This window comes from Mytilus californianus, unplaced genomic scaffold, assembly GCF_021869535.1.
Source record: "Mytilus californianus isolate M0D057914Y unplaced genomic scaffold, xbMytCali1.0.p SCAF_5, whole genome shotgun sequence".
In the NCBI taxonomy this organism is placed as follows: domain Eukaryota; kingdom Metazoa; phylum Mollusca; class Bivalvia; order Mytilida; family Mytilidae; genus Mytilus; species Mytilus californianus.
This window is the reverse complement of record NW_026262701.1, coordinates 86,672,294-86,684,494: the sequence shown is the minus strand read 5'-3', so window position 1 is coordinate 86,684,494 and position 12,201 is coordinate 86,672,294.

The window sequence follows — 12,201 nt, the reverse complement described above, 5'->3', positions numbered from 1 at the left end:
CTAGCCAATTCACGTTATACTCAAATTTTTAATATTTATTGTTGTCTTGTAATTTTTTTATTTTATATATTCTAATAAATATTTTGTTGTGTTATGTCAGTTTGTTTATTATTCATCATTACAAACCATTGGATTCACCCAAATTTCGTTTTGTGTTATCTCTCTTTAATCTTTAATTTTAACATTACTAACATGTTACCTTGTAAATCAAATCATTATACGCCCGTTTATGGGATGTATTATGATATACCGTTGTCCCTTCCGTCTGTCTATCCATCCGTTTGTCCATCCGTTGTCAACATGTCATACACTAACTCAAAAACGCTTTAACCAATTTGCATGAAACTTTGGTGAATTGTTTATATGTATTGACGTGAGCTCCCTTTCGATTTTTATAAATTTTAGATTTTACGTTTCCGAGTTATGGTGTTTTATTCATTAAAAAAGGGGGATTTTCCAGTTTTCGGACAATAACTCAAAAATGCTTTTAGCAGTTTTCATGAAACTTTGGTGAATTGTTAATATCTATTGACATAAGCTCCCTTTTGATTTTTAGAAATTTTAGATTTTACGTTTCTTAGTTATAGGATTTTATTCATAAGAAAGGGGGGATTTTCCAGTTTTAGGACAATAACTCAAAAATGCTTTGAGCAGTTTTAATGAAACTTTGGTGACTGGTTTATATCTATTATAATAACCTTCCTTTAGTTTTTTTATAAATTTCTGATATGACATTGAGGAGTTATGGAACTTTATTCTTTGAAAAAGTGACGGGTGTATCATGCGCTCATGGCGCAGCTCTTTATTTTTGCATCACAAACAAAATGAGGTGTAATAAATATTTTTAACAGACTCACTTTTGGCCAGGTTGGTGAGGTCCAAAATGGCCTTATAGTGTGGGGATGTCTGGTGGGGAAAAGTGGGTATCTTATTTGTGTAATTAACTTTTCCTACAGATTCGACCCAGATCCATGAAACTTCACATGAAGATTGCACATATGTTGGAGTTGTGCACCTGCTATTATGGGATAATTCAATAGATTTTTTTCTCATTTTCTCAGAAATGGGAACTTAATCATTTTCAGCAAACTTCATGAAAGAGGGTAAAAGTTTTCAAATTCTTCTTCTCCTTCATGTAATTACAACTACATTGTTAACATTCTACATTGATTCGTCACAAATTTTGCAACCTGGCTGTTTGAAAATTTGACCCATTTATTTTAAGTCAAATCACATCTGATGTATTGAAATGGTGTCCAATCACACTGTTTAGCCAAGTGATTCTGCATACAGCTTCCCTTGCTCCTAGAAATTGTCAGTTCTTTTACCCAAAAAAGGTTTAAATTTGAGGGTCAAGCTAAACAGTTCATTTTGCGTTCAAAAATGTCTTGGCCATATCTTTTTATATTGCCTGCATGAATCTTATGTGACTTCATACAGAGGTTGCCTTTGTCATGTTATGCTTAACTAAAGGTCATATTTTGAAGGTCTGTGTGAAAATATAAACCTGTTAAAATCAAAGTTGTGCCGCCCTCTTACAAAGTTGAGTTGTTCCATATGATCATGATATTTATATATATATATATTTAGGCGTTTTAATTTTAGCTCATCTGGCCCAAAAGGCCAGTGTGGGCTTTTGCCATCACTTGGCATCTACCCTCTGTTATAGTCCTTTGTCCTCTGTCATAGTCCTTTGTCCTCTGTCTTAGTCCTCTGTCTTAGTCCTCTGTCTTCCTTTAACATTAACAAACATCTCAAACCTACTGGGCCAAATTGAACCAAACTTTACCCCAATCATCTTTGTGGTATCTAGTTAAAACAAAATAGCGTCTTGATAAACCTGTCCATAAACCAACATGGCCTCCGAGGCTAAAAATAGAACATAGGAATAGTATGCAAGTAATGTCTGACTGTGGTAGAAATTTTTGGAAGTTGAGATTTACTTACTGACTTTTTAGTCTCGTACTGACGAAGTCAAAGGGGACTTTAGGTTTGCACTCTGTCGGTCTGTCAGTCCGTCCGTCCGTCTGTCCATCCGTCAGTCCGGCAAATCAGTTTTCCACACTTTTTTTCTTCGTTCTTGAAGATATTGATTTGATATTTGGTATATAGTTTTGCCATGACAAGTTATAGATCAAGTTCGAATTTTGTTCCAGTCTGATGATTTAGTCCAGAGTTTTGGACCATATCTAATGTAAGAGTACTATGTTAAACCATATTTCTGTACAAAGGGAGATAACTCATTTTTAAAAAGACATTCTTTGGTAAATTATTTGAAGAATTTTTTGGCAGGTTTGTTTGTTATTTTGTTTAAACTAATTTTCTGAATGCTATATATATTTAAAAAAAAATTATGAAGTGAAATCCTTTAATTAGATAATCTATTTTTATTAATGTATATATTACATTACATTGTGTAGATAAAAATTGTTGACATTTTATAGATAAGTTACAAATCTATATTAGTTTGTGACAAATAAAAGAAAAAATATTTGGAACTATTAATTATGTTTCATTATAATTTGAAAATAGATATACACTGTATTACATCATGTCTAATTAGAGAACTATTAATCATATCTAATGTTGAAGTGTTTTCCACACTTTTTTCATCATGCTTGAAGATATTGATTGATAATTGGTATATAGTTTTATCATGACAAGTTATACAGATCGAGATTGAAATTTTGTTTCGGTCTGATAATTTTGTGCAGAGTTATGGTCTTTGGACTTGAAAAGTTCACTCATTTAATCAGTTTTCTACACTGTTTTCAGTCATGCTTGAAGATGTTGACTTGATATTTTCTTTTTGTTTACACCATGACAAGTTATAGAACAAGTTAGCTTTTTGTTCCAGTATAATGAATTTTTACCCGGTAGGGGACTATGTATTGCCATGCAATACTCTCAGAATGCTTGTTTACATCAAACTGTGAAATAACTTTTTTATAGAAGTTATTTCCCTTAAATGGCGATTCCCCCCCCTCACTTTTCTCATCACTTGGCGTCCGTGGTCTTCGTCTGTTAACTTTTACAAAAATCTTCTCTGAAACCAATGGGCCAAATTTAACCAAACTTGGCCACAATCATCATTGGGGTATCGAATTTAAATTCAAAGTCTTTATTTTTTGGGGGTTCTAACCTTGTATTACTATTTTGGATATTGGGCCCCATTTTTAAATTGTCTACATTGAGGTTCAAATTTAACTTTGTTTGATTTCATCAAAAACTGAATTATTGCGGCTCTATGATAAGCTGAATCTTATTGTGGATTTAGATTTTTTATTTTGGGTCCTGTTTTCAAATTAGTCCATATTAAGGTTTGAAGGTCTAAAATTAAACTTGTTTGATTTCAACTAAAATTAAATTTTTGGTGTTTTTTTATATGCTGAATCTAACCATGTTGTTAGATTTTGGATATCAGACCATACTTGGTAAATTAAATGTCCCATTTCAAATTTTTAAGATCTTTGACCACATTTATTTTGTATCAGAAACCTATATTATGTCAAAAATTTGATCACAATCCAAATTCAGACAGTATCAAGCTTGAATATTGTGTCCAAACTTGCCCCAACTGTTCAGGGTTCGACCTCTGTGGTCGTATCAGGCTGTGCTTGGCGAAGCATTTAATTACAATTTTTTGGGGTTTTTGCCTTTTATTTAAAAACTATAATAAATAGATAGATAGAAATTTTAAAAAGAAAAAAATTGATCAGCAAGATGAATAGTTCATTATTGGTCAAAATAGCCGAAATTCTAATTTGACTCCTATGAGGAGTTATTGCCCCCTCAGTGATGATTTTAACACTATTTTGCATTTTTGGCAAAAACTATATAAGGTGGAGAGAATTTGTAAATGGTCAAAAAGATCAGCAAGACAAGATCAACAAATTTTGTCACCGAAACAAAAAATAGTCAGTCTACTCTTAAAGGAGTGCTACCCTTAAATGACGATTTATAACCCATTTTGTGGTTTTGACAACAATTATAAAACACATGTAGATATAAACTAAACAGGAAAAATTATCAGCAATACATGATCAACCAAACATTTTAGTCATGATTTGTATTCTAGTATACAATGTTGGAGAGTGGCAAATGTTGAAGATGCATATAAATCAAGGTGAGTGACAGAGGGTCTTTAGAGCCTCCAGTTATTCTCAAACGTTCCGAAACTTTTGGATAAGAAATTATGTGATGAAGGCTTTTCCTGAAGTATGTGACATGGATACTGAAATTGGTGACATATTGTCATACTCTGTACATTATTGAACTGTTACCCGCACCACGTCTAACCACTGACTTAGATTTAAAGGAATATCATGATGCAAAAGTTTGTCCTGATGTTTACTGTAGTTTATATCTAGAAGATTAGAACAATGTGGGATTCACTTAAGCTGTAAATGGTCAGGTAGTTGCATTACTGAGTTATCAGTTCTTTTTTTTTCAAGTTTTATTTAAAAGATGTTTAGTTTGTTACTGAAATAAATAGCTATTCCCATCATTTGATCTGTCTACTTCCTGCTGCAAACCCTTTCAATCTGATGAGCTACTATGGATTACACTTTAAATTTTATCTTTTTGTAGAAGAGTTATGTTATTGTATAAATTTTACTAAAACAAGTTTGGCAGTTCACACATGTAAAAATTGATAAGCAGATAACAAGGGGGTAATAACAAGTCTTGTTAGAATAGACACAATACCATTGCACAAATAGGTTACAAACACAAATCAGTCAAACAAAACGGCAAACTAGAGATTGAGCAACATATCCTGGTATCACAAAACCCCAGGACTAATCATGTCTTAACAAGTAAAAGCCCAATGATTAAAAAGGGAGGGACGGGTGTGGATATGACAAACGGAAGTTATCTGTCTCGTGTATGTATCCTGTTACGTTCAACTAAGTAATGCTGGCATTGTTCAGTAGCTTTCTTATAAGCAGCAAAACACTGTCAAGGAAATCTAAATGGAATATATCATCATACATATACTTGAAAGTACAAAGACAAAATTGAAGTCTACTTATATGTTATAAAAGCATTAATGGTATGAATTTTTATTACACTAGATGTGCATTTCGACAATTAATGTGTACATTGACGCTCTTGGCCAAAACATGTGAAAATTTAAATTTCTGTCAACCACCACTCACTATTTAGGTGAATAATATATATAGATATATATAAATATGTAAATAAAGGCAACAGTAGTATACCGCTGTTCAAAAGTCATAAATCGATTTGAGAGAAAACAAATCCGGGTTACAAACTAAAACCGAGGGAAACACATCAACTAAAGAGGAAAACAACGGAACAACAGAAACACTGAAGTACAACAAAAACAAACGCCAACATACATAGAAACGAACTATCTGATAACAACTGCCATATTCCTGACTTGGTTCAGGACATTTTAAGAAAAAATGGTGGGTTGAACCTGGTTTTATGGCTAGCCAAATCTCCCGCTTATATGGCAATGTTAAAAAACATCGCTAAAATGACAACACTAAGTGACAGAAATACAGCACAAACAAACGCAAGAACACTCAGCACAGAGAAACGCACAAATAGATAATATAATAGTTGTTACAACATGTAAACCACAGAATAACAACGAACTGTACAGGGGCGGATCCAGGAATTTGTCAGGGGGTGGTCACCTTTTGAAATCTTAAATTAAAATTCAATTTTTTTTATTGATATCATGAAAATAGTTACAACTATAGAATACACAAGTTACACATGATTTATAAAATTGATTCTAATTTCATTTTTCTTGGATGCCTGCCTGCAAACATGTCAACGATCACATCAAATCCTAAATCTAAATTGAAATGCACGTGAATCAGTGCAAGTCTATTTAGTCAATCCTGGTCCATTGTTACACGTAAAAATGTTTTTAGTAACCCGAGCTCACTATTCGAACGCGCACATTCACAACTTGTTACACTCATTGTGCAAACTATTTTGAGAATAGCATAAATGTTCTGATAATCAAGTTTGTTGCATTTCATAATGGTTTCAGCAGCTGACTTTGGCAATGTATCTTTGGTATGTTTCCAGAAATGCAACCACCTATCTACTTCCGAAGAAATTCCACATGGACTAGGCAAGTCAGAGTTATAAAAATCAAGAAACGGTTTTAGGTTCTAAGAACAGAGTCCCCAGACTCTACACGGAAATCAATCAGTGCTTGAAAATTCCCGGAATTGAAACTTCTGTCCGAAACATGTTTTGCATCATCCCTATGGCCCCTTAATGGAAGATTATGCTTGCCACTTACATATAGATTTCAAAACAGTTCTGTTTGCTTTTATACGTTCATTCATTGCTTTATCAATAAATGTTTGCATATCAGTAGTCCTTTGCTCAATGTTGTCAAGAAAAAGTTGAGCTTTTGCTCTAGCTCCAGTATGACTTCTTTTACATGATTTTTCATCACGGCCGAAATGATCGTTAAGTCTTGTACTTGCATGTGCCATATCTGTTAGTGGTTTGCATGATAATGTCCCCAAGTTATCAACCCCAAACAGAGCATAGTATATGCAGTAAGCTCCTTCTTTTGAAGGTGAGTACACTAGCCCATCATAGCGATTAAGCCAATTCAGCTGAAACAGTCTGTTCTTTCCTGCATACTTTTTTTATGGAAAAGTTATAGTTTATTCCAGGTTTGAAATGATTTCTTATCAAATTAAATTTCTCTTCGTTTGTTAATATACGTGTTGATTGTTTTACAAAACCAATGTCGTTTGCACTTATATGTAAGTCGGGGGTTGTTTCTTTAATCGGATCACTTTTATTCGTATCAATGCTAGGTCCATTACAAGTCGTTGGTACTTCAGAGGGGGCTGATTTGTGGCATTTCTTGAAGGAAAGAGGGTATAAGTTACTAAAAAATTGGAATGATCGGAACTTTTAGACAAACAGATGATAGAACGGGGGTATTCAATATAGAATATTTATGTGAATTAAAAGCTTCAAAATTATATTTGAATTTTGGCATCACAGTAAAAAAACATTATTGGTCGAGAAAAGTTATTATACAAACTTTAAAAATTTAGATAAACGTAATGTAAATAAAAGTATGAATTACCTGCTAAAAACATCTAAGATTGAGGACTGTCTCTTCATTTTTACACCTTAACATCAAAGAAATCGACCAAGTAATTAGCGATCGTTGATTACATGTTCATTGTGTAAACATACATGTCAAGGTACATGTATTTCGCCTTAAGGTAAGTAATGACAACTTTATGACTGGTGATTACGATAGACAAATTGATTTAATCAAAGAATTTATTTTTCAAAATGTTCAAGGTGCACAATTTTTTGGTACATGGTGCACCATTTTTGCAAACCCAGGGGGTGGTCACCGGCACCGGGTGACCACCCCCTGGATCCGCCTTTGGAACTTCCATTAACGACAGCACAGGACATCACAAACAGTGACGTATTTTTGTGTGTGTAATAGAAGGCCTAGCTTATTTGTGAGATATTTTAATATAACTTCGAACTATTTAGTAAAAGAAAGAACATCAATATCGGAATACAAAGTTACAGGATAATGCAAATTTTTCATTTTGTGTCTAGATGTCCCTGTTTAAAGCCATGTAGAAATTGTCATGTGACGTCATGAAAACGCTGATTTCTACATTCCCAACACAGAGGCATAATCAATAACAACTCATTCTTTTGGCTATGATTCATTGTTATATTGGTCATAAAATCCTTTGAAATGTAAGCTAGAAATAGTGTGCATGATAAGTCAAGAATCGGCAAGAGTTTAGCCTATGATAATCACATGTCTTTTAAGCGGTTTCTGCTTTAATAATCCTAATTTTAAGACCAAATCATTCCCCAAAAAAAATTTTGAATCTTTTTTTTTAAAGAGTAAAAGATGTCAAATAAGATTAAAAAAATTTTTCTTGGGAAAAGTATTATTCGTAAAACTGGCTATATTTTGGCAGACATGTAAAACTTCATTAGAATGATGTGACTTGTTGTGGACTAGCGCACACATGGTTTCATGCAAAATCGATGAGGAAAATATAAGTTGGAAACTCATATATTTGTCTGTATTATTCGGAGGTGACTCGTTTATGTGAACCTGACCCAAAGGGTAAGTGAGGGCTATTGTACTCTGTTGTCAGTTGGTTGGTTTTTTTTTAAATCATTCGCTAAAATCAAGAAGCCCATTGAATTCAACCTTGGTATTAAATCATCTTTTTGGCTTCTAAGTTTCAGAAGTCATGCAGACCAATTAAATCGTATGTCGCTGTTAATATAAATTTACCATATGGGGATAGTTTATCTTTTCCATCCTTTTGCAACATACTTACAAATTGACAGTTCTATCATGCTCTATTTCAAATGTAGGATGAATTCCACTGGCTAACCAAAATCTGATTTCATAGATAGAATTTGCTGAAAAAAAACAATTACTGAAGAAAGTTTTAGATAGCTTTCTGAAGGTGGATTTCTTACAATTTTTTTTTCTTCTGATAACATATTGATACATAGAACACTGTTTTCGAACAACAAGGAAAGTTTTTTTAGAATTTGCATCTTTGCAGAGAGTTTAAAAACTCATCAGTTGATCCTACTTAACACCTGTCATGGTAATTGTTGCTATATCAGTATCAATAGGACATTGAGAAAATGAACCAATACTGCTAGAACACTGTTTTCGAACAACAAGGCAAGTTTTTTTTTTAGCATTTGCATCTTTGCAGAGTGTTTAAAAACTCTTCAGTTGATCCTACTTAACACCTGTCATGGTCATTGTTGCTATCAGTATCAATAGAATATTGACAAAATGAACTAATACTGCTGCTGTTCCAACAATTAATCTTTGATGAGTTTTTACATATTATTGACATAAAATGTTGAAATTGTGTATTATGCCTGTATCAATATATCAATTGAATACTGTCAGCCAGCTAATATTGAGAACGTTATACTAAATCGATTTAGTCTTCTATAATATTCCAATATGTACCGATCAGGCTCCTTCGAGCCTCTTGTTCCAAAAACCCGTTTCATAGTCTGAAAGTGTATCCTCTGGACGTATATATTGATGGATGCTACCTTTAAAAAGGGCCCGAAAGCTATCAACCTGACTATTTGGAACAATCTACTATACAATAACGGTACCAATTGTACTGTACCCGGTGTTCATTTCGACAATTAATGTCTCTTTAGTGACACTCGAGTCAAACATTTTGTAAATCAAACACCTAATACAAACGTTGAAGAGCTGATAAAATAGATAAAGGAGCCTCAAGAATATCCAAATCCAGAGAAGGAATCAGAGCTATGCATGAGGGAGATATTCCTAAATATAAAATAATTTTCAAAATTTTATAACAGCAAAGTTCAATCAAACAATATCTCTATTTTCATGCCAGAACTGAAGTATTGACTACTGGGCTGATCATATTGAAAGAGTAATGCTTACATATTTCACAGGTAAAAACTATTTCTGGATGAAACTCGTGTACATACGAGGTCAAAAGACAAAACAAAGTGATGGATTTTAGAAAAAGAAATTCAAAACCTATGAATAAAATTTCATATATTGAAACTATGATAAAACAATACGCATACAACTGAAATTCATGACTTTTGTGCTAATCTGAAAAGACCGAGAGCTCGAGAGTGCACAGGAAGATCGTACATGGAATTAAAGTAAATTCTATCTTTGATCCGGTTGACAGACTTTAAATTGACACTTGGACTTAATAAAATATCATATACATTGGACATGTTCTTATCAAAATATTTTGTAAATATTTTTTTTTTAATTTATTTAATGATGACTAACAAAATAAGTTAGGGTTTTGTTTGTGTAGACAAACTTTTCTCGGAATTGTTGCCTTAGGACTTCATGATAATTGTACCGGTACGATTATTTTTGTAATGCTTGCATGTCTTGAAATAGTATACATTAATGATGTCTTACAGACTGACTTGACATTTAGTTCCCGTTGACCTATTTTTCGCATTTAGATTCCAGGCAGTGGTATTCATGAAGTACCGATATGTCTGATTTGTGTATCGTTAGTGTATTTCGTCGAAGCAACAGTCCCGTCCTCTCCTCTTTAGTTTCATCCCCGAATTTCGAAAATGTCTTGCCTCGGATTTTTCTTATCACGTGTGGCTGAAGTTGAGTAGGAACTGGTCTTAATTGGGTAGTGTTTAGGTTTAAAATTAAGATGGTTTAAGATAACAAATATTAACCAATCTCATTGTATTTGATGTCTTATTACCGGTTTTGATTCATTAAATAACTTGAACAAGGTTTAACGCAACTGGTGTCACTGGTAAAGGACACATTATTCTTCCGGGCAACCTGAGTTAACCCCTTTTAAGTTTTGGGTGATTTAGGTGTTGTTAATCTATAGTTTTCTTTGTAGTTGTTCATTGACTTTGTGTTTTCTTTTTGCATGGTGTGGTCAGTTGTGTATGACTTATAGTTTTTTATTGTCCCTTCTCTCCTTTTTTTTTTAATTGATATAAATGGTTGAAAAGTGAAACTACAAAATCTATTACATGACATTTAGCCTGGTATCATATAACTTAAAGCTCGCATTAAACCCAGTGAAAAAAAACATAGGCTTATCTTATCAATGTTCTACCGAACTGTATAGTCATGCTTCAATGACGATACACTGCAAAGGATCTGGTTAAAACATTATTGTCGCTATATATGGAGAACTTATCCATGTATTTTAGTGTCCCAAATTCTAACCACAATAATTACTGTTAATGTTTTGAAACTTGCTAAATGACCATATGCGTATTAATCTGTCAAAACAAGCACTATAAATGTATGTTAAAGCCTGGTATCTATGATGTGTTTATTTACAACCACTGGTTCGCTGCCACTTCTGGTGATGGTTTCCTCCCCGACGATATCACCAGCCTAGTAGTCAGCAGTTCTGTGTTGATGTGAATTATCATTGATATGGTCATAATTTTGAATTAAAGGGGCACTAGCTACGAGATATATAAAAAATCTAAAATACGATTTTTCTTGTTCAATCATTAATGAAAGTGAAATAGTGAAATAATATATCACTTTTAGCAGCCAGTATTGTTCAATTTTGTCAAAATAAGCTAAGAAACATTGAGGATGAATTATTCACTTGCAAGTGAATAATTCGACATCATTGAATCCGTATTCATGTGAACTTCAATTTAACCCCTTGGCTAGAGATGGATACCGCATGCATTGTGCGTGTTCAATTATTTAAAGGAGGAAAAGAATGTCAACATTGAAAGTGAAACAAAGGTAAATCATTTGATTGACTGATTCGATCCACCAAAAATCATTCTTATACAGGTAAAAACGGTGATTAACATATATTTTTAATCTATAATATGAAATTAAACAGACATAGAAAAATCCAAATGCACGATTCTGCTATATCTATTTATATCTTTATTTATGTTTATATCGCTTATATGGCAATCGGAGGTCTTCGGGGGGTCAACTCGACAGTTAATTAGATGTCGTCTAGATTAAAATACACACGGAACGAAGCTACATATTATCGAGCCCATGCCCGTAATATTGTTTATTTTAGACTTTTTATAATTTGGATAAATGTTTTACATTGTTATAAATCAAATATGAGAATTTGAGTCAAATCGGTGAACATGAATTTGACAGCTAGTGCCTCTTTAACCGTTTATAAACTTTGAATTTTCGAAACACTAAGGAATAGATTACCTCAGCTGTCTTTGGCAAAACCTTTTGGAATTTGGGCCCTTAAACTTCGTGCTTTATTTGGTTTTTTTTTTATTCGAGCGTTACTGGTGAGTCTTTTGTAGACGAAACGCTCGTCTGGCGTACTTGATTTAAGCAGCATATCCATCCGAAAAATCTTCTAATTAACTAATTTGAATCTCGAGAGTCTTATATCTAACCACTACGTGCCTATATTCTTTAAAAAAATATTCGTTATACCAAAATAGAAGTGTCGTCACATAGTTTGATCGTGCCTTGAGGATGCTGAACAAATTTTGGTACAACGTTGCATAAAAATGGGTTAACTGATCAAATACCGAGTAAATGCTTCGTTCCATATCGTGTGTATATAAATCGGTATCATACTTTTTAGTTCACCTGGTCCGAAGGTTAAAGAAAAGCGCTTAGGACGCATGAAATTTATAACGTGATGTTTTCGTTTT